The sequence below is a fragment of the Pongo abelii genome, chromosome 20, assembly GCF_028885655.2.
Source record: "Pongo abelii isolate AG06213 chromosome 20, NHGRI_mPonAbe1-v2.0_pri, whole genome shotgun sequence".
Lineage (NCBI taxonomy): Eukaryota > Metazoa > Chordata > Mammalia > Primates > Hominidae > Pongo > Pongo abelii.
In genome coordinates, this window is record NC_072005.2 from 43,466,290 (window position 1) to 43,484,527 (window position 18,238).

General features: G+C 45.8%; 1 long non-coding RNA gene across 1 annotated transcript in view; it reads left to right on the forward strand.

Moving 5' to 3' along the window:
• Positions 1-18,238, forward strand: part of LOC134760713 (uncharacterized) — a 102,190-nt gene that overhangs the window by 83,564 nt on the left and 388 nt on the right. Inside the window, exon 7 of the long non-coding RNA XR_010138620.1 lies at positions 18,095-18,220. This is a non-coding gene — a long non-coding RNA (uncharacterized LOC134760713). The remainder of the gene's footprint in view (positions 1-18,094; positions 18,221-18,238) is intronic.

The following is an 18,238-nucleotide window of genomic DNA, read 5'->3' on the forward strand; positions in this document are numbered from 1 at the left end:
CCTCTCCAGCTACTGGTATGCAGTTGTCCTGAGTGATAGCTCCTCTGAACATGGGTTTCTGTTCCCTGGACTCACTAACTCTCACAACTTTCACTTTTACTCCCCATCAGCCACCCACACCCTGGAATGTATTACTCAGAATGATTTCCCTCTGAAAATGTATGTATGTATGTATGTATTTACTTATTTATTTATTGAGGCAAGGTCTCACTCTGTCACTCAGGCTGGAGTGCAGTGGCACAATCACAGTTCACTGCAGCCTCCAACTCCTGGGCTCAGGTGATCCTCCTACCCCAGCCTTCTGAGTTGCTGGGACCACAAACACGTACCACCACGCCAAGCTAGTTTTTGTATTTTTTTTTTTATAGAGATGGGTTTTGCCATGTTGCCCAGGCTAGTCTTGAACTCTTGGACTCAAGCAGTCCACCTGCCTCAGCCTCCCAAAGTGCTGGGATTAGAGGTGTGAACCACTGCACCCAGGCCCCTCTGAAATTTTAAATTCAAGCTTCCCACTTTAAAAAATTTTTTTTGAAACACTTTGTTTCCCAGGCTGGAGTACAGTGGCACAATCACTGCTCACTGCAGCCTGGACCTCCAGGCTCAGGCAGTCTTGCCGCAGCTTCCCAAATAGCTGGGACTACAGGCATGTACCACCACGCCCCGCTAATGTTTGTATTTTTGGTAGAGATGGAGCTTTGCTGTTGCCCAAGCTGATACTGAACGCCTGGGCTCAAGCGATCTGCCTGCACCAGCCTCCCAAAGTGCTGCAAGCTTCCAACTTTTTGACCATAACCACAAGCGACCCTTCTGTCACAGCCTCCCAAGTAGATGAGACTACAGGCACATGCTACCACACCTTTCTAAGTAAGGTCTCTCCTTATCCAAGTCTAAACTTGTTTTGAATTGACAACATTCACTGCTCTTGCACTTTGCAGGCTTCCCACACTCCTGGAGAATATTGTACTCCTTGGAGATAATTGCCCTACAAAAATCAAGTTTCTTCTTATTCCCTTCACACTCCCAGATAGTAACTTTTTACTTCACTCTAAAAATACAATGTGGGTCAGATCCAGTGGCTCACACCTGTAATCACCAGCACTTTGGGCGGCTGAGGCAGGAGGATTGCTTGAGGCCAGGGGTTTGAGACCAGCCTGGTAAACATGGCGAGACCCTGTCTCTATAAAAATAGAAAAACGTAGCTGAGCATGGTGGTGCACGCTTGTAGTCCCAGCTACTCAGGAAGCTGACGTGGAAGGATCACAGGAGTTCAAGGCTGTAGTGAGATATGATCATGGCACTGCACTCCAGTCTGGGTGATAGAGCAAGACCCCGACAAGAAACAAAAGAAAAGAGAAGAAGAAAGAAAAGAAAGAAGGAAAGAAAGCAGGAAGGAAGGGAGGGAGGGAGGGAGGGAAAGGGAGAAGGGAGAAGAGAGGAAGGAAGGAAGGAAGGAAAGAGAGAGAGAGAGACAGAAAGAAAGAAAGAAAGAAAAAGAGAAAGAAAGAAAGAAGGGGTGGAAGAGTGGCTTGGGAAAAAAATAGAATGTATTAGTTGGGAACTTGCTTAACTTGGGACAACTAAAATGAGTGATTGAGGCATAAGTCTCAAATCATGGAGGTTTATTGAGCCATCTTGAGGCTCAGTAAACATGAGTCACAGAAACATCTGTGGCCATTTGGAGAATCTCCAAAGAGCCTACAAAGAGGTTCTCAGGAGGTTTAGTGTTTATACGTTTTCCTTAAAGGCAGAGGCAGGGGGAGGCCCACTGTGAGACAAATGATTACATAATTGTGAGACTTTAGTTAGTGCCCAGTAAATGCACATTTTACATAAGACAAGGTGTACATTTGAAGAAAAAGGGAATAGGAAGCATGTCTCAGGAAGGGGTGAAGGAAGCATGTCTCAGGAAGGGGTGAAGAAATCAAAAAGGATTACTCTTGTCTTTGTTCTGTACCAGGTAAGGTAAGCCAGTAGTCTTTTGAAAGGGCTGGTTTAGGGCCAGGTGCGGTGGCTCATGCCTGTAATCCCAAAAATTTGGGAGGGCAACGCAGGCAGATCACTTGAGCCCAAGAGTCCAAGACCAGCCTGGGCAACATGGCAAAACCCTGTCTCTACTAAAGATACAAAGAAACTAGCCAGGAGGCTGAGGTGGGAGGATCACCTGAGCCAGGGAGGTCAAGGCCACAGTGATCCATGATTGTGCCACTGCCCTTCAGCCTGAGCAACAGAGGGAGACCCTGTCTCAAAAAATGGGGGGAAGCAGGGAGTTCTGTTTAGCCCTTAGGGAAGAAAGGCTAATGACTGGTAGCGAAGGAGGGGGTATAACAAGGCCTCTCTGATCTCCTATCTTATTATGGCCATGAACTCAGCTTCCAAGGTTTCTGTGGGGTTCCCTTGGCCAAGATGGGGTCCATTCAGTCCATTGGAGACTAGAATTTTATTTTTATTTCTCATTTGTCACAGCTACAAACTTTCCTATCTTTTCTTATTCCCCCATGAACCCTGAAAATTTGAGACAGGTCTCAGTTAATTTAGAAAATTTATGTTGCCAAGGTTGAGGACACGCACCCGTGACACAGCCTCAGGAAGTCCTGACGACATGTGCCCAAGGTGTCGAGGCACAGCTTGGTTTTATACGTTTTAGGGAGATGAAACATCAATCAATATATGTAAGAAGTACATTGGTTCTGGCTGGGCGCGGTGGCTCATGCCTGTAATCCCAGCACTTTGGGAGGCTAAGGCAGGTGGATCACCTGAGTTCAAGAGTTCAAGACCAGCCTGGCCAAGATGGTGAAACCCCTTCTCTACTAAAAATACAAAAATTAGCCAGGTGCGGTGGCGGGCGTCTGTAATCTACTCGGGAGGCTAAGGCAGGAGAATCGTTTGAACCTGGGAGGCAGAGGTTGCAGTGAGCCAAGATGGCGCCACGGCACTCCAGCCTGGGTGACAGAGTGAGGCTCCGTCTCAAAAAAAAAAAAAAAAAGTACATTGGTTCCCTCCAGAAAGACGGGAACAACTCAAGCAGGGAGGGGACTTCCAGGTCACAGGTAGGGGAGAGACAAATGGTGGCATTCTTTGGAGTTTCTGATAAGCCTTTTCAAAGGAGGCAATCAGAATATGCATCTATCTCAGTAAGCAAAGGGATGACTTTGAATAGAATGGGAGGCAGGTTTGCCCTGAGCAGTTCCCAGCTTGAATTTTCCCTTTAGCTTAGTGATTTTGGGGGCCCAAGATTTTTTCCTTTCACACCCCACACTATGCTGGAAAGGTACATCCTTGTCCCCTTGTCTAAAGCTAATTCTTCCACCTGGACTCTGGACCCCCATTCTCTCTTGCTTTATCAGGAACCTGGCTTATCCCAGTATTCCCCTGTTCACCCTACGCCTTCAAGCTTACCATCTCCATGATTTGGCCATGTCAGCATGACAAACATGACAGAGCAGGAGTATCACCACCTTGGACAAGCACTGTAGTTTTAAGTTCACCTTGATCAAAAACTGCCTAAATCCAAAGGGCATCAGCCTAATGGCTAAGGTCAGCATGACCATAAACCACAAATAACATCTCCAACCAGACACATTCCAGACTCCTCCCCGACCAGAGACATGCCAGCCCCAAGATAACCTCCCTGCCGGCTGGAGAGATGTCAGCCCCAAGATAACCTCCCCTCCAACTAGAGACATTCCAACCCCACCATAAACTTCTCCCCAACATAGAAACATTCTAAGCTCTCTCACCAATAAATACTTAGTCTGTAATAGAGCGCACTCCTGACTGAAATCAGCCAGAAGCCCCTCTCGGGTCTATTGCTCCAAAATAAACCTGTCTTGACTGTTGAGCCACTTTTCATGTTTCTTCCCTCTCTCTTTAACTCTTTGCAGAGTTAAGGAAAGTGCTTTAACTTTCTGTGCTTAAGTGCTTAAGTGTCTCCTGTTGACAAAAAGAGTCAAACTCTGTAAAATATTTGCAGAGATTTATTCTGAGCCAGATACAGTGACCATGGCCAGTGTTACAGCCTCAGGAGGTCCTGACAACATGCACCCAAGGTGCCCAGGCTGCTGCTTGATTTTATACATTTTAGGGAGACATAAGGCATCAATCAATACATACAAGATGTAGATTGGTTTGATCTGGGAAGATTGGACAACTGGAAGTGGGGTGTGTCCAGGTCATAGGTGGATTCAAAATACTCTAAATAGCAGTTGGTTGACTTTATCTAGGCTGGGCATGGTGGCTCATGCCTGTAATCCTAGCACTTTGGAAGGCCGAGGTGGGTGAATCACCTGAGGTTAGGAGTTCGAGACCAGCCTGACCAGTATGGTGAAACCCTGTCTCTACTAAAAATACAAACATTAGCTGGGTGTGGTGGTAAGCGCCTATAACGCCAGCTACTTGGGAGGCTGAGGCTAGAGAATTGCTTGAACCTGGGAGGTAGAGGTTGCAGTGAGCCGAGATTGTGCCACTGCACTCTAGCCTGGGTGATAGAGGGAGACTCTATCTCAAAAAAAAAAAAAAAAAAAAAAAAGACCTGGAATCAATAGAAGGAGTGTCTGGGTTAAGATAAGGGGTTGTGGAGACCAAGGTTCTTACTATGCAGATGAAGTGTCCAGGTAGCAGGTTTCAGAGATAATAGATTATACATGTTTATTATGAGACTTAGAAAGGTGCCAGACTCTTAGTTAATTCTCTCATTCTCTCCTGGATCAGGAAAAAGACCTGGAAATGGAAGGGGATTCTCTACAAATGTTGATTTTCCCCACAAGAGTCAGCTTTGCAGGGCCATTTCAAAATGTGTCAAAGAAATATATTTTGGAACAAAATACTTTCATTTCTTTCGGGGCCTCCTGTCTGTCATGTTGGTATCTTATTGCTACAAAAAGTATGTTTTCTCAGTCTTAAGGTCTCTGTTTCACTGTTCATGCTGGTCGGTTGGCTGTGCCTGAATTCCAAAGGGAAGAAGGTATAATGAGACATGTCCGACCACCCATTCCCATCATTGCCAGAACTAGTGTTTCAGGTTTACCTTAGAATGCCCTTGGCCAAGAGGAAGGGTCCATTCAGTTGTTTGGGGGGCTTAGAGTTTTATTTTTGGTTTCCACTCCCATATTGAAATCTCACCTGGCCGGGCATGGTGGCTCACGCCTATAATCCCAACACTTTGGGAGGCTGAGGTGGGCAGATCACCTGAGGTCAGGAGTTTGAGACCAGTCTGACCAACATGGTAAAATCCCGTCTCTACTAAAAATACAAAAATTAGCCCGGCATGGTGGTGCATGCCTGTAATCCCAGTTACTTGGTAGGCTGAGGCAGGAGAATCGCTTGAACCTGGGAGGTGGAGGTTGCAGTGAGCCAAGATCACACCACTGGACTCCAGCCTGGGTGACAGAATGAGAGTCCGTCTCAAAAAAAAAAAAAAAAAAAAAAATTCTCCCCACCTGACCTTATGGGCTGCTGCTTTCTCTCCTCCCTCCACTTCCTGGTCAATTGAGTTTACATTGTCTTTTCTTCTTACCATCCATGGTGAGAAGGTGTGTTAGTGAAGCAGCCTTGTAGTTTGGAGTAACACCCAAGGTTCCTTGTCTCACAGCTACAGGAACAAGGATGCAGACACACAAAGAGTGAGGTTGAGAGTGGAAGTTTACTAGGCAAAAGAAAGAGAATAGCTCTCTGCTGCAGAGAGGGGTCCTGGAAAAATGGGTTGCCAGATCCATGGTGAAATGCAGGGGTTTTGTAGGTGATCTGGCGAGAAGACGGTGTCTGATTTACATAGGGCATGAAAAACTGATTGGATCAGGTGTGCCATTGGCATAGGCGTGAATCTCTGCTAACCCCAGCCTGATCTTTTATCATGCAGGTGGGTTCTCTGCCTGGCCTGTGCTATGTTGCCCATTTCTTTATTGCTGTACAGGTGGTAACAAAAAAAGGGAAGATGGAGCCTCCATGTTGGACATGTCTGGCCCCAGATAGCCCTTTTCTGTTGGCACTGCTGCTGGCATTCCCCCATGCAAGCTTGTAGCTTCCTTATTTATGTTTGCAGCTCGATTTTTCAAGCTGCTCTTTGTTTAGAAAAGAAATGATTTGGGGGCTGCTTTTTGTTAGAAAAGAAATTCTGCCAAAGACTCTTTTGCCCTCACTACCTCCCTAAATAATTTCTTTCTACCTCCTGTATCATTAGTACTTGGAGAATGTATCTGAGTCGTGGGGCACTCTTCCACCCATTACAGTCTCGCTTCAACCCTCATTACTCACTGAACTGGCTTTGGTCAAGTTCGTCACAATCTTGTTGCTAAATCCAGTGAAGTCCCATCAGTCCTTTTCTTTGCAGTAGCTGACCCTACTGGCCACTCTCTCCTTGAAGCACTCCTCTTCCTTTGGCTTCTCTGGTCCTACACTTTCTGATTGTTCTTCAGCCTCTCTAGTCTTTCCCTCAAAGTCTCTGTCAATGCTCCATGATTATTTTTGTGTTTCTGCGTGGTTTGGTTTCCTGAGCAAAGGAGAACTTGCTTAGATGTGCTAGAAAATGTCTCTTTTTCTCCAGACCCATTTGCTCGTCACATGCCAGTGGTGTTATACTTGGAGCCATCTGCTCCCATTCAAAGGATAATGAAACTGGCCAAGCGCAGTGGCTCACGTCTGTAATTCCAACACTTTGGGAGGCCGAGGCAGGTGGATCAATGGGTCAGGAGATCGAGACCATCCTGGCTAACATGGTGAAACCCCATCTCTACTAAAAAAATACAAAAAAATTAGCCAGGCGCGGTGGTGGGTGCCTGTAGTCCCAGCTACTCGGGAGGCTGAGGCAGGAGAATGGCGTGAACCTGGGAGGTGGAGCTTGCAGTGAGCCGATTGTGCCATGCACTCCAGCCTGGGCGACAGAGCAAGGATAATAAAACTTATCTTGGCTGAGTGTGGTAACTCTTGCCTGTAATCTCGGCACTTTGGGAGGCCAAGGCAGTCAGACTGCTTGAGCCCAGGAGTTCAAGAGCAGACTGGGCAACATGCTGAAAACCCATCTCTACAAAAAAATGCAAAAATTAGCCAGGCATGATGGTGCATGCCTGTAGTCCCAGCTACTTGGGAGGCTGAAGTAGGTGTGTTAGCACTTTAGGGAATGTATCTGAGACACGCAGCAACAAAATATGTTAGTGGTGGTGAATCCATAAGGTCTGTAGCAACCTCAATTCTTGCCTCCTCAGAAGAATTCGACCGAGGGGCATAAGGTAGGGTGAGAGACTGAGGCACATTGTAAAGGAGAAGTGAAAATTAATTAAAAAGCTTTAAAGGCTGTGTGCGGTGGCTCACACCTGTAATCCCAGCACTTTGGGAGGCCGAGGAGGGTGGATCACGAGATCAAGAGATTGAGACCAGCCTGGCCAACATGGTGAAACCCTGTCTCTACTAAAAATAAAAAAATTAGCCGTGTGTGGTGGCACGTGCCTGTAGTCCCAGCTACTCAGGAGGCTGAGGCAGGAGAATCACTTGAACTCGGGAAGCGGAGGTTGCAGTGAGCCGAGATCATGCCACTGCACTCCAGCCTGGGCAACAGAGTGAGACTCCGTCTCAAAAAAAAAAAAAAAAAAAAAAAGCTTTAGAGCCGGAAAGAAAGGAAATAAAATACACTTGGAGGAGGTCCAAGCGGGTGGAGGTCAGGTGTGTGGTTTAACCCTGGACTTGGGGTTTTATACGGACTTGGAGTTTTATCCATTGATATGCTTCTGGGGGGTGGCATTTCTTCCCTGATTCTTTCCTTGGGGTGGGCTGTCCACTTGTGGCCAGCACTTGGGAGGGGGTGCATGCGCAGTGTGTTTACTGAAGATGTACACATGCCCACTTGAAGCATTCTTCCCTTACTAGTCAAGTGTTCTTAGAAGAAGGTCATATACCAGTTAAACACTGCCATTTTGCCTCTTAGTGCACATGCTTGAGCCCACTTGCCCAAGTCCTAAGATCTTATAGGGAAGCTGCTGATCAGCAGTTCCAGGAGTTTTCTATCTATTGGGATACTGCCTTTCCCTGGTGCCGACTGTGACCAATTATTATTTTAGAGAGATGTTTGGGGCAGGGCACAGGGGACACGGACTAGCTACCTACTATAACAGGTGGATCCCTTGAGCCCAGGGAGGTTGAGGCTGCAGTGAGCTGTGAGTGCACCACTGAAATCCAGCCTAGGTGACAGAGTGAGACCCTGTCTCAAAAGACAACAACAACAGGCCGGGCGTGGTGGCTCACACCTGTAATCTCAGCACTTTGGGAAGCTGAGGTGGGTGGATCACAAGGTCAAGAGATTGAGACCATCCTGGTCAATCAACATGTTGAAACCCCGTCTTTACTAAAAATACAAAAATTAGCCGGGCGTGGTGGCATGCGCCTGTAGTCCTAGCTACTTGGGAGGCTGAGGCAGGAGAATCGCTTCAACCTGGGAGGTGGAGGTTTCAGTGAGCCGAGATCGCGCCACTGCACTCCAGCCTAGCAACAGAGTGAGACTCCCTCTCAAAAAACAACAACAACAAACAAACAAAAACTTATTTCAGGGAGAAACGCTTGCATTCCAAGGTAGGGACTCTCCGTTCTCTTCCTGAATTTATTCACATTCCAAAGCACTTGTTTACACTAGGGAGATCAGTTTTCTCTCCCTCTCTCAGGAGGGCCGCAAAGCACGTGGGCAGCACGTGGGCAGCACGTAGTCTACATAAACTGTCAGGTTCACAGTTTCAGGGTTTGTCCCCTGTGAGGCAAGAAACTCTGTTGCATGGTCACGGTCCATCTGGCTCCTGCCATGTCACCTGTAGGGTACTGGACATGGGAAACTGATGCAGTTCTTGCTGTGTGTAATAATATTGTCTGATTTCTGAGCTAGAAACTCCATGTTTGTTTTGTAACAGGAAAAAATTTAATTGGGAGGTCATTGGGCTGAGACAGATCCAGTGATTTGGGTTCCTACATAAGCAACCTGAAGCCCAATGTAAACAGTAAAACAAAACTAGAGACTTAACCAGTCAGAAACTACTAACTGTAAACCAAAAATTAAAACCTAAGCTCCCCCACCAACCAACTGAAAGGAACTCCTCCAGGCCAAGGAGACTCCAGAGAAACCTGAAAACCTGAATTCCCGGCCATGACAGGAAGGGAGATCGGACACGCCTGATCCTATGCCCCGCCCCCACTTTTTTGGAGTTGAGGCACAATTGACGAGAATTAAGGTTAAAATAGAGATCCTAAGACTGAAAAAAGCAGACTTTGTGACAATAAGATACAAAATTCCAACCTAACTCTGGTATAGCATCACATGACAGCCGACCCTGAAGGAAATCAAAATATTTTACCCCAAAATATATTTCTTTTATATATTTTAAATGGTCCTGGCCAGGTGCAGTGGCTCACTCCTGTAATCCCAACACTTTGGGAGGCCGAGGCAGGTGGATCACTTGAGGTCAGGAGTTTGAGACCAGTCTGGCCAACATGTGAAAAACCCCGTCTCTACTAAAAATACAAAAATTAGCTGGGCGTGGTGGCGTGTGCCTGTAATCCCAGCTACTTGGAGGCTGAGGCAAGAGAATCACTTGAACCCAGGAGGTGGAGGTTGTGGTGAGCCCAGATAGCGCCACTGCACTCCAGCCTGGGTGACAGAGCAAGACTCTTGTCTCAAAAAAAACAAAAAACAAACAAACAACCCCCCCCGCCCCACCCACAGAAAAAAACCTGATTTTCTTCATAGAGTTGACATTCTGGTGGGGAGAGATGAGCATTAAATAAATATATGTCAATTGCTAAGTACTACAGAGAAAAATAGAGCCAAATAAGGAGAATGGAGAATGCCGGGGGGAAGGGAAGGCCTCTCTCATAAAGCAGTATTTCAGTAGCGATCTGGAGGAAGTGAAGAGTGAACCATATGTTTATTTTGGGGAAGAACATTCCAGGAAAAGGAACAGCAAGTGCCAAGGCCCTGAGTGGGGATTGCACTTGACATATTTGAGCATGGTTGCTGGAGCTGGGTGAGAGGAAAAGTGATAAGACATGTACTCAGAGAGGTGAGGGGAGGGGCTCGGCTGCAAATCATGTCAGCCTTTTAGGCCATTGTAAGGACTTTGGCCTTTCCTCTTAGTGAAAAGCCACTGGAGGATTTTGAACGAAGGGAATGGCATGATCCAAAGTTTGTTTTTTATTTTTTTAATTTTCATTTTTTACAAACAGGGTCTCAGTCTGTTGCCCAGGCTGGAGTGCAGTGGTTTAATCATAGGTCACTGCAGTGTCGACCTCCTGGGCTCAAGCGATCCTCCCATCTCAGCCTCCCAAGTAGCTGGGACCACAGGCAGTGCCACCATACCCAACTAATCTTTTTCTTTCTTTTTAGAGACAGTATCTCACTATGTTGCCCAGGCTGGTCTCAAACTCCTGGCCTCAAGCAATCTTCCCACCTCAGCCTCTCAAAGTCTGGGATTACAGCTGTGAGTAGGGAAAGTGCTGGGATTACAGGTGTGAGCCACTGCGCCCGGCCTGATGTTTGTTTTCAAAGGATCCTTCTGGTTGTTGCGTGGAGAATAGAATATGAGAGGTCTAGGGCAGGAGCAGTGAGATGAATGAGTTCATTATAATAATCCAAATAAGAGATGGTAGCTTGGCTGGTAAAGCCAGATAGGACCTCCTGTGGGGTATAAGTGAAAGGAAGGAATCAAGAATGATTTCAAGTGGCTTGAGTAAATGGAAGAACATAAATTGCCATTTGTTGAGAATGGGAAGAACTGGAGGAGTAATAGTCTTGGAAAGATGAAATTAGGATGTTACTGGACACAGTGGCCCACACATGTAATCCTAGAACTTTGGGAGGCCCAGGTGGGATGATCACTTCAGTGCAAGAATTTGAGACCAGCCTGAGCTACATAGAGAGAACCTGTCTCTAAAAAAATGTTTAAAGCTTAGCCAGGTGTGAAGGCCTGTGCCTGTAGTCCCAGCTACTTGGGAGGCTGAGGCAGGAGAATTGATTGAACCTGGGAGGCAGAGGTGGCAGTGAGCTGAGATTACGTCATTGCATCCAGCCTGGGTGACAGAGTGAGACTCCCTCTCCAAAAAAAAAAAAGTTACAGTTATCAATTTTATGTTTTATATATTTTACCACAATTTAAAATGGCAATATTATACAAGGCAAATAAAGGTTGTAGAAATGTTCCAGATTAAAGGACGTAAAATAGACATGATAACTGAATGCAATCAATATCTGACTCTAGATTGGTTCTTTGTTTGGTTAGAGATGGGGTCTCATTATGTTGACCAGGCTCGTTATGAACTCCTGGCCTCAAGCAATCCTCCTGTTTCAGTATCCCAAAGTGCTAGGATTACGGGCATGAGCCACTGTGCCCAGCCTAGGTTTGCTCTTACAATGGAAGGGAAGGAATGCTTTAGAGTGGGCATGGTGGCTCACGCCTGTAATCCCAGCACTTTGGGAGGCCAAAGTGGGTGGATGACCTGAGGTCAGGCGTTCGAGACCAGCCTGGCCAACATGGTGAAACCCCGTCTCTATTAAAAATACAAAAATTAGCTGGGTGTGGTGGTGGGCACCTGTAATCCCAGCTACTTGGGAGGCTGAGGCAGGAAAATCGCTTGAACCCGGGAGGCAGAGGTTACAGTGAGCTGAGATCGCGTCACTGCACTCCAGCCTGGACGACAAGAGCGAAACTCCATCTCAAAAAAAAAAAAAGAATGATTTAAAGGACATTATTAGGACAACTGACAGAATGGGATTATGGATGTAAAGTATTGCAAATGTATGAAGTTGATAACTGCACAACAATTATATAAGAGAATATCCCTATCCTTAGGAAGTACATACTGAAGTGTTCTATGTAACTTACCCTCAAATATTCCAGATAAATATTAAATTGTTTATGTGTACGTGTGTGGAGAGACAGAATAAGCAAATGAGGTAATATTTTAACAATAATTTAATCTGAATAAAGGGCATAGAGTTTTATTGCATTATTTTATTTTTTGATTTTTTGGGAATTTGAAATAATTTCTAGATAATGTTCTAAAGTTCAAGCTGGGCATGGTGGCATACACCTGTAGCCCCAGCTACTCAGGAGGCTGAAGTGGGAGGATCACCTGAGCAGAGGAGGTTGAGGCTGCAGTGGGCCGTGATCATGCCACTGCACTTCAGCCAGGGAGAGAGAGAGACTCTGTCTCAAAATAAAATGAGTTCAAAAACAAACAAAAACCCCAGTGAACCTGTTCCTTTTGTTCCATTCTCTCTTTTTTTTTCTTTTGAGATGGAGTCTTGCTCTGTCATAAGACCAGAGTGCTGTGGCATGATCTCCACTCACTGCAACCTCCAACTCCCTGGTTCAAGCGATTCTCCTGCCTCAGCCTCCCAAGTAGCTGGGATTACAGGCACGTGCCACCATGCCCAGATAATTTTTGTATTTTTAGTAGAGACGAGGTTTCAACATGTTAGCCAGGATGGTCTTGATCTCCTGACCTCATGATCCGCCCGCCTCAGCCTCCCAAAGTGCTGGGATTACAGGCATGAGCCACCACGCCTGGCCCCATTCTCTCTTAAACCCACTCTAATCAAACCACCTATCCCACAACTCCACTGAAATGCATTTGTCAAGGTTACCAAATATACCCATTTGCCAACTCCAGTGGTGACTTCTCTCACTCTTTCTCTTACTTGACCCATCAGCAGTATTTGACATAGTTTATCACTCCCTCCTTCTTGAAATGTGTGCATCTTTTCACTTCTGAACACCACTTTTTTAGTTTTTCTCTTACATTCCTGGCCGCTCCTTCTAAATATCCTTGACAGTTCCCCTTCCAAACACTGGAGTGCCCAGGGCTCAGTCCTCAGAGCCAACCCATCTAGGAGTTTCTGTATGTCCTCAGGGTCATTTCCCAATCTCAATCTAGTGTCTTTTTTTTTTTTTTTTTTTTTTGAGACAGAGTCTTGCTCTGTTGCCCAGGCTGGAGTGCAGTGGCGCGATCTTGGCTCACTGCAAGCTCTGCCTCCCGGGTTCACGCCATTCTCCTGCCTCAGCCTCCCAAGTAGCTGGGACTACAGGCGCCCGCCACGACGCCCGGCTAATTTTTTGTATTTTTAGTAGAGACGGGGTTTCACCATGTTAGCCAGGATGGTCTCGATCTTCTGACCTCGTGATCCACCTGCCTTGGCCTCCCAAAGTGCTGGGATTACAGGCGTGAGCCACCGTGCCTGGCCTCAATCTAGTGTCTTTATTCACTCACCTTAGTCTGTGCAAATCATATTCTTCCAGAAATGTAAGATCCTCCTCCCATTGAGGTCTTACTCAAGGCCAAACTCCCTGTCACCTAAACCCTGGTTCAAAGCAGTTGGCGGCTGTACATGTTAAGAAAAGTTTCTCATACTATCCTGAGCACGCATGCTGGGAGAAAGATGGGAGGCTGGAAGCCCCTTCTAATATGCTGGAGAGATCTGAAGTGCAATTCTCCCTTCAAAAATCAGAAAACTAGGGCCCAGTAAGGCCATTACTTGTTGAAGGTTATTCAACTGGTTATTGGCAATGTCTGAGCTAAAGCCCTGTGCTGTCTCCTTAAGTGTTGATTTCATGTATTTCTGTCAGGAGCCTCCTTAAGAATCTGATAAAAGCTGCAGACTTTTTCTCAGCAGAAAAAAGTATTTAACACGTGGCAACAACTTTTTTTTTCTTTTAATTTGAAGAGTTTCATGGACTCTCAAAGTACATCTAGACCTCAGGTTATAGAAACCCTGCTCTATCAGAACAATCCAAAGCATGGAGAAGTCTACGGCACTACTGATTTAGTACCCTCAACAAATCAATGGTGTGAAAAAGCTGGGGACAGGACTGTAAATGTTCAAGATTAAAAGAGTCTTAGGAAGCATAACAATCAAATACAGTATATAGGCCTTATTTAATTTTTTTTCTTTTTTTTTGAGATGGAGTCTTGCTCTGTCACCCAGGATGGAGTGCAGTGGCGCAATCTCGGCTCATTACAACCTCCACCTCCCGGGTTCAAGCGATTCTCCTGCCTTAGCCTCCCGAGTAGCTGGAACTACAGGCACGTGCCACCACGCCCGGCTAATTTTTGTATTTTTTGTAGAGACAGGGCTTCACCATATTGGTCAGGCTGATCTTGAACTCCTGACTTCGTGATCCACCCACCTCCGCCTCCCAAAGTGCTGGGATTACAGGTGTGAGCCACCACTCCCAGACTCAATTTTTTGTTTTTTAGAGACAGAGTCTTGCTATCACTTAGGCTGGAGTGCAGTGACATAATCATAGCTCACTATAGCCTTGAACTCCTGGGCTCAAGTAATCCTCCCACCACAGCCACCTGAGTAGCTGGGACTACAGGTGCACACCACCACACATGGCTAATTTTTGTTTGTTTGTTTGTTTTGAGGTGGAGTCTTGCTCATTCTATCTCCCAGGCTGGAGTGCAGTGGTGCAATCTTGGCTCATTGCAACCTCTGCCTCTCAGGTTAAAGAGATTCTCCTGCCTCACTTTCCCAAGTAGCTGGGATTATAGGCATGCACCACCACTCCTGGCTGATTTTTGTATTTTTTAGTAGAGAGGAGGTTTCACTATGTTGGCCAGGCTGGTCTCAAACTCCTGAGCTCAAGTGATCTGCCCATCTCCGCATCCCAAAGTGCTGGTATTACAGGCATGTGCCTGGCTATATATATATATATATATATATATATATATATATAGAGAGAGAGAGAGAGAGAGAGAGAGAGAGAGAGAGAGAGAGAAAGAGGGAGAGAGAGACAGGGTCACACTCTTATTTGAATTCTGATTCAAACAAACTAAGTATAAAAGGACATTTAGGGAGCCACGCATGGCGGCATGCACCAATGATCCCAGCTACTCTGGAGGCTGAGGTGGGAGGATCCCTTGAGTCCAGGAGTTCAAGGCCAGCCCGAGAAATATAGCAAGAACCCATCTCTAAAAAATGAAAAAAAAAAAAAAAAAGACATTTTGGGGAGGGGAACAACCACGGAAATTTGCATAGACTGAGTATTAGATGATATTAAGGAATTATTTTGTTAGATATGAAAATCATTATATAGGAAAATGTTATTTTTTAGAGCTGAAATATCAAAGTATTTAGGGTTGAAATATGATGTCTAGGATTTACTTTAAAATACTTCAACAAAGAAAAAAATAGATGAAGCAATTTTGGCAAAGTGTTAACAATTAATTATAGGTGATAGGGAGCTGGGAGTTCATTATAATACTCTTCTACTTTTGTGATTGAAATTTTTCATAAAAACACAAACAACTGTTCTTTGACATTCTGGCAAAGACAAGAAGATATCTGGGTTGTCACAGCCAGTACCCAAATTCTGAGGGTCCCTGAAGAGTCATTCATAGACTTTCTGACTCTAGCACCACAGACTATCTGCTGGGTTTTGTTTCTTTTTACCAGAGGACTCACTGATATCCTGACTCTAGACTAGCTCCTACAATGGAAGAGAAAGAATACTATAAAGGACATTATTAAGTCAACTGACAAAATTGGAATATGGATGGTAGATTTATAAATGAATTAGATAGGTATTGTCATTCTCTTTCTGGATCTTTCAAGGAATTTATCCATTTCATCTGCGTTGTCAAATGTATGGACATAGAGTTGTTCATAGTGGTCTCTTATCTCTTAAATGTCTGTAGGATCTGTAGTGATGGCTCCTCTTTCATTACTCATATTTGTGATTTGTGCACTATCCTTTTTTTGACACAGACAAATAGAGGCCAAAAGGAGAAATGACTCAGGTCAAGACTGCAGAGCCAGCTGGGCTATCCTTAACTCCTGCTGCCTTGCCTGGCTGTCAGGTGAATCATCCTTTTTGAGTCTTCCTGCTCCCAGCCCACAGCTCTCACATATTCTTTTTTTAATTTTTATTTTATTATTATTATTTTTTTGAGATGGAGTCTTGCTCTGTCACCCAGGCTGGATGGAGTGCAGTGGCGTGATCTTGGTTCACTGCAACCTCTGCCTCCTGGGTTCAAACAATTCTCCTGCCTCAGCCTCCCAAGTAGCTGAGACTATAGGCACATGCCACCACGCCTGGCTATTTTTTTTTTTTTCTGTATTTTAGTAGAGATGGAGTTTTACCATGTTGCTCAGGCTGGTCTCAAACCCCTGAGCTCAGGCATTCCGCCTGCCTTGGCCTCCCAAAGTGCTAGGATTACAGGCATGAGCCACCATGCCTGGTCAGCTCTCACCTATTCTGTGTGGCCTGACATGTAGTCTGCCATGGAAGAGCCCAACTGTAGAGCAAGGACACTCATTGCCCTTGGCCTCTGAGGTGAATCTAACTTCTCAGAATGTTCTCTTGCCCTCTATCCTCTGCTTTCCCTCAAAAGAAAAAAGAGGTAGAGGAGGTAAGATAACAAAAGAGAGATTGGGGTGGGGACTGGCAAATGGTAAAGATGGGCTACTTTTTAGAAGCAGCAGTAAGCCTCAGCGTGCCTGGAAAGAGGCAGTTCTGTCATGGCAGGGAGAGGAGATCAGGGAAAAACAGTGACAACTTTACTGTCCCCTTTTTTTTTTTGAGATGAAGTCTCGCTCTGTCACCCAGGTTGGAGTGCAGTGGCATGATCTCGGCTCACCGCAACCTCTGCCTCCTGGGTTCAAGCAATTCCTCTGCCTCAGCCTCCTGAGTAGCTGGGATTACAGACACATACCGCCATGCCCAACTAAGTTTTTTGTATTTTTGTAAGAGACGGGTTTTCACCATGATGGTCAGGCTGGTCCTGAACTCCTGGCCTCAAGTGATCCACCCACTTCAACCTCCCAAAGTGCTGGGATTACAGGCGTGAGCCACCGCACCCAGCCTACTCCTTTTGCTTTAACTCTTGTCTCCTTAATTGCTAGAAGGAAGGTTCATAAGTCCGTAAGTAATTGGGGGGGCCTAATTGAGCCTACACCTAGTTTTCCAAATTCTTATTCTATCACCCTACCCAAATTCCATGTCTGGATAGTAGTAAAGGGAGTGAAAGACATAGGGACATCAGCTTACCTCCTTTTTGTTTGTTTGTTTGTTTGTTTGTTTTTTTGAGACAGGGTCTTGTTCTTGCCCAGGCTGGAGTGCAGTGGCACAACCATGGCTCACTGCAGTTTCAACCTCCCAGGCTCAAGTGATCTTCCCACTTCAGCCTCCTGAGTAGCTGGGACTACAGCAGGCACACATCACTGCGCCTAGCTAATTAAAAAACAGGCCAGGCACAGTGGCTCATACCTGTAATCCTGGCACCCTGGGAGGCCGAGGTGGGTGGATCACAAAGTCAGGAGTTAGAGACCAGCCTGACCAACATGGTGAAACCCCTGTCTCTACTGAAAACACAAAAATTAGCCGGGCATGGTGGCACGCGCCTGTAATCCCAGCTACTCAGGAGGCTGAGGCAGGAGAATTGCTTGAACTGAGAGATGGAGGTTGCAGTGAGCCAAGATTGTGCTCCCCTGCACTCCAGCCTGGGCGACAGAATGAGAGTCCAACCACCCCCCCGCCAAAAAAAAGAAAATTTTATAGAGATGGGGTTTCACCATGTTGCCCAGGCTGGTCTCAAACTCCTGGGCTCAAATGATCCTCCCACCTTGGCCTCCCAAAGTGCTGCGATTACAGTTGTCAGTCACCATGCCTAGCCTAAACTCTTTTTTTTTTTTTTTTTTTGCTTTAACTTCAGATGGCCTCACCCCTTAGTGCCATCCAGTGATGAAGTCACCAGGTGGAGGTGGTACTGGCTAAAACTTGAAGATTATTCCTTTACTCTGAGAATCTCCTCAACATCCACCATTCCTGCTATCTGGAACTCAAGTCATCAGCATACAGAACTACAATCAGAAAAATAGAGTCAGCCCCACTGTAGGCCCCCAAATACTAAGGGACAGAATGTTGCATCTTCTGATTCTAAAGCCCATTCTCTTTCCACTATATCAATACCTCTCAAATTCATGCCAAATATACATTAGGGACAAATACTAAGGGACAAAATATTGCATCTTCTGATTCTAAAGCCCATTCTTTTTCCACTATATCAATACCTCTCAAATTCATGCCAAATGTACATTAGTTTTTGTGTCTGGTACTTTCCTTCTTAGAGTATGCTTGGGGAGGATGGTGGGAAGGAATGAAGAGGACAAGGACAGACTCGTCTGCCTCAATACATCAACACAGTGGACACCCCTGTCTTTTGGGAAGCTTCCCCCTCTCTCAGGAGTACGTGAGTAAGTTGTTTCCCTGGC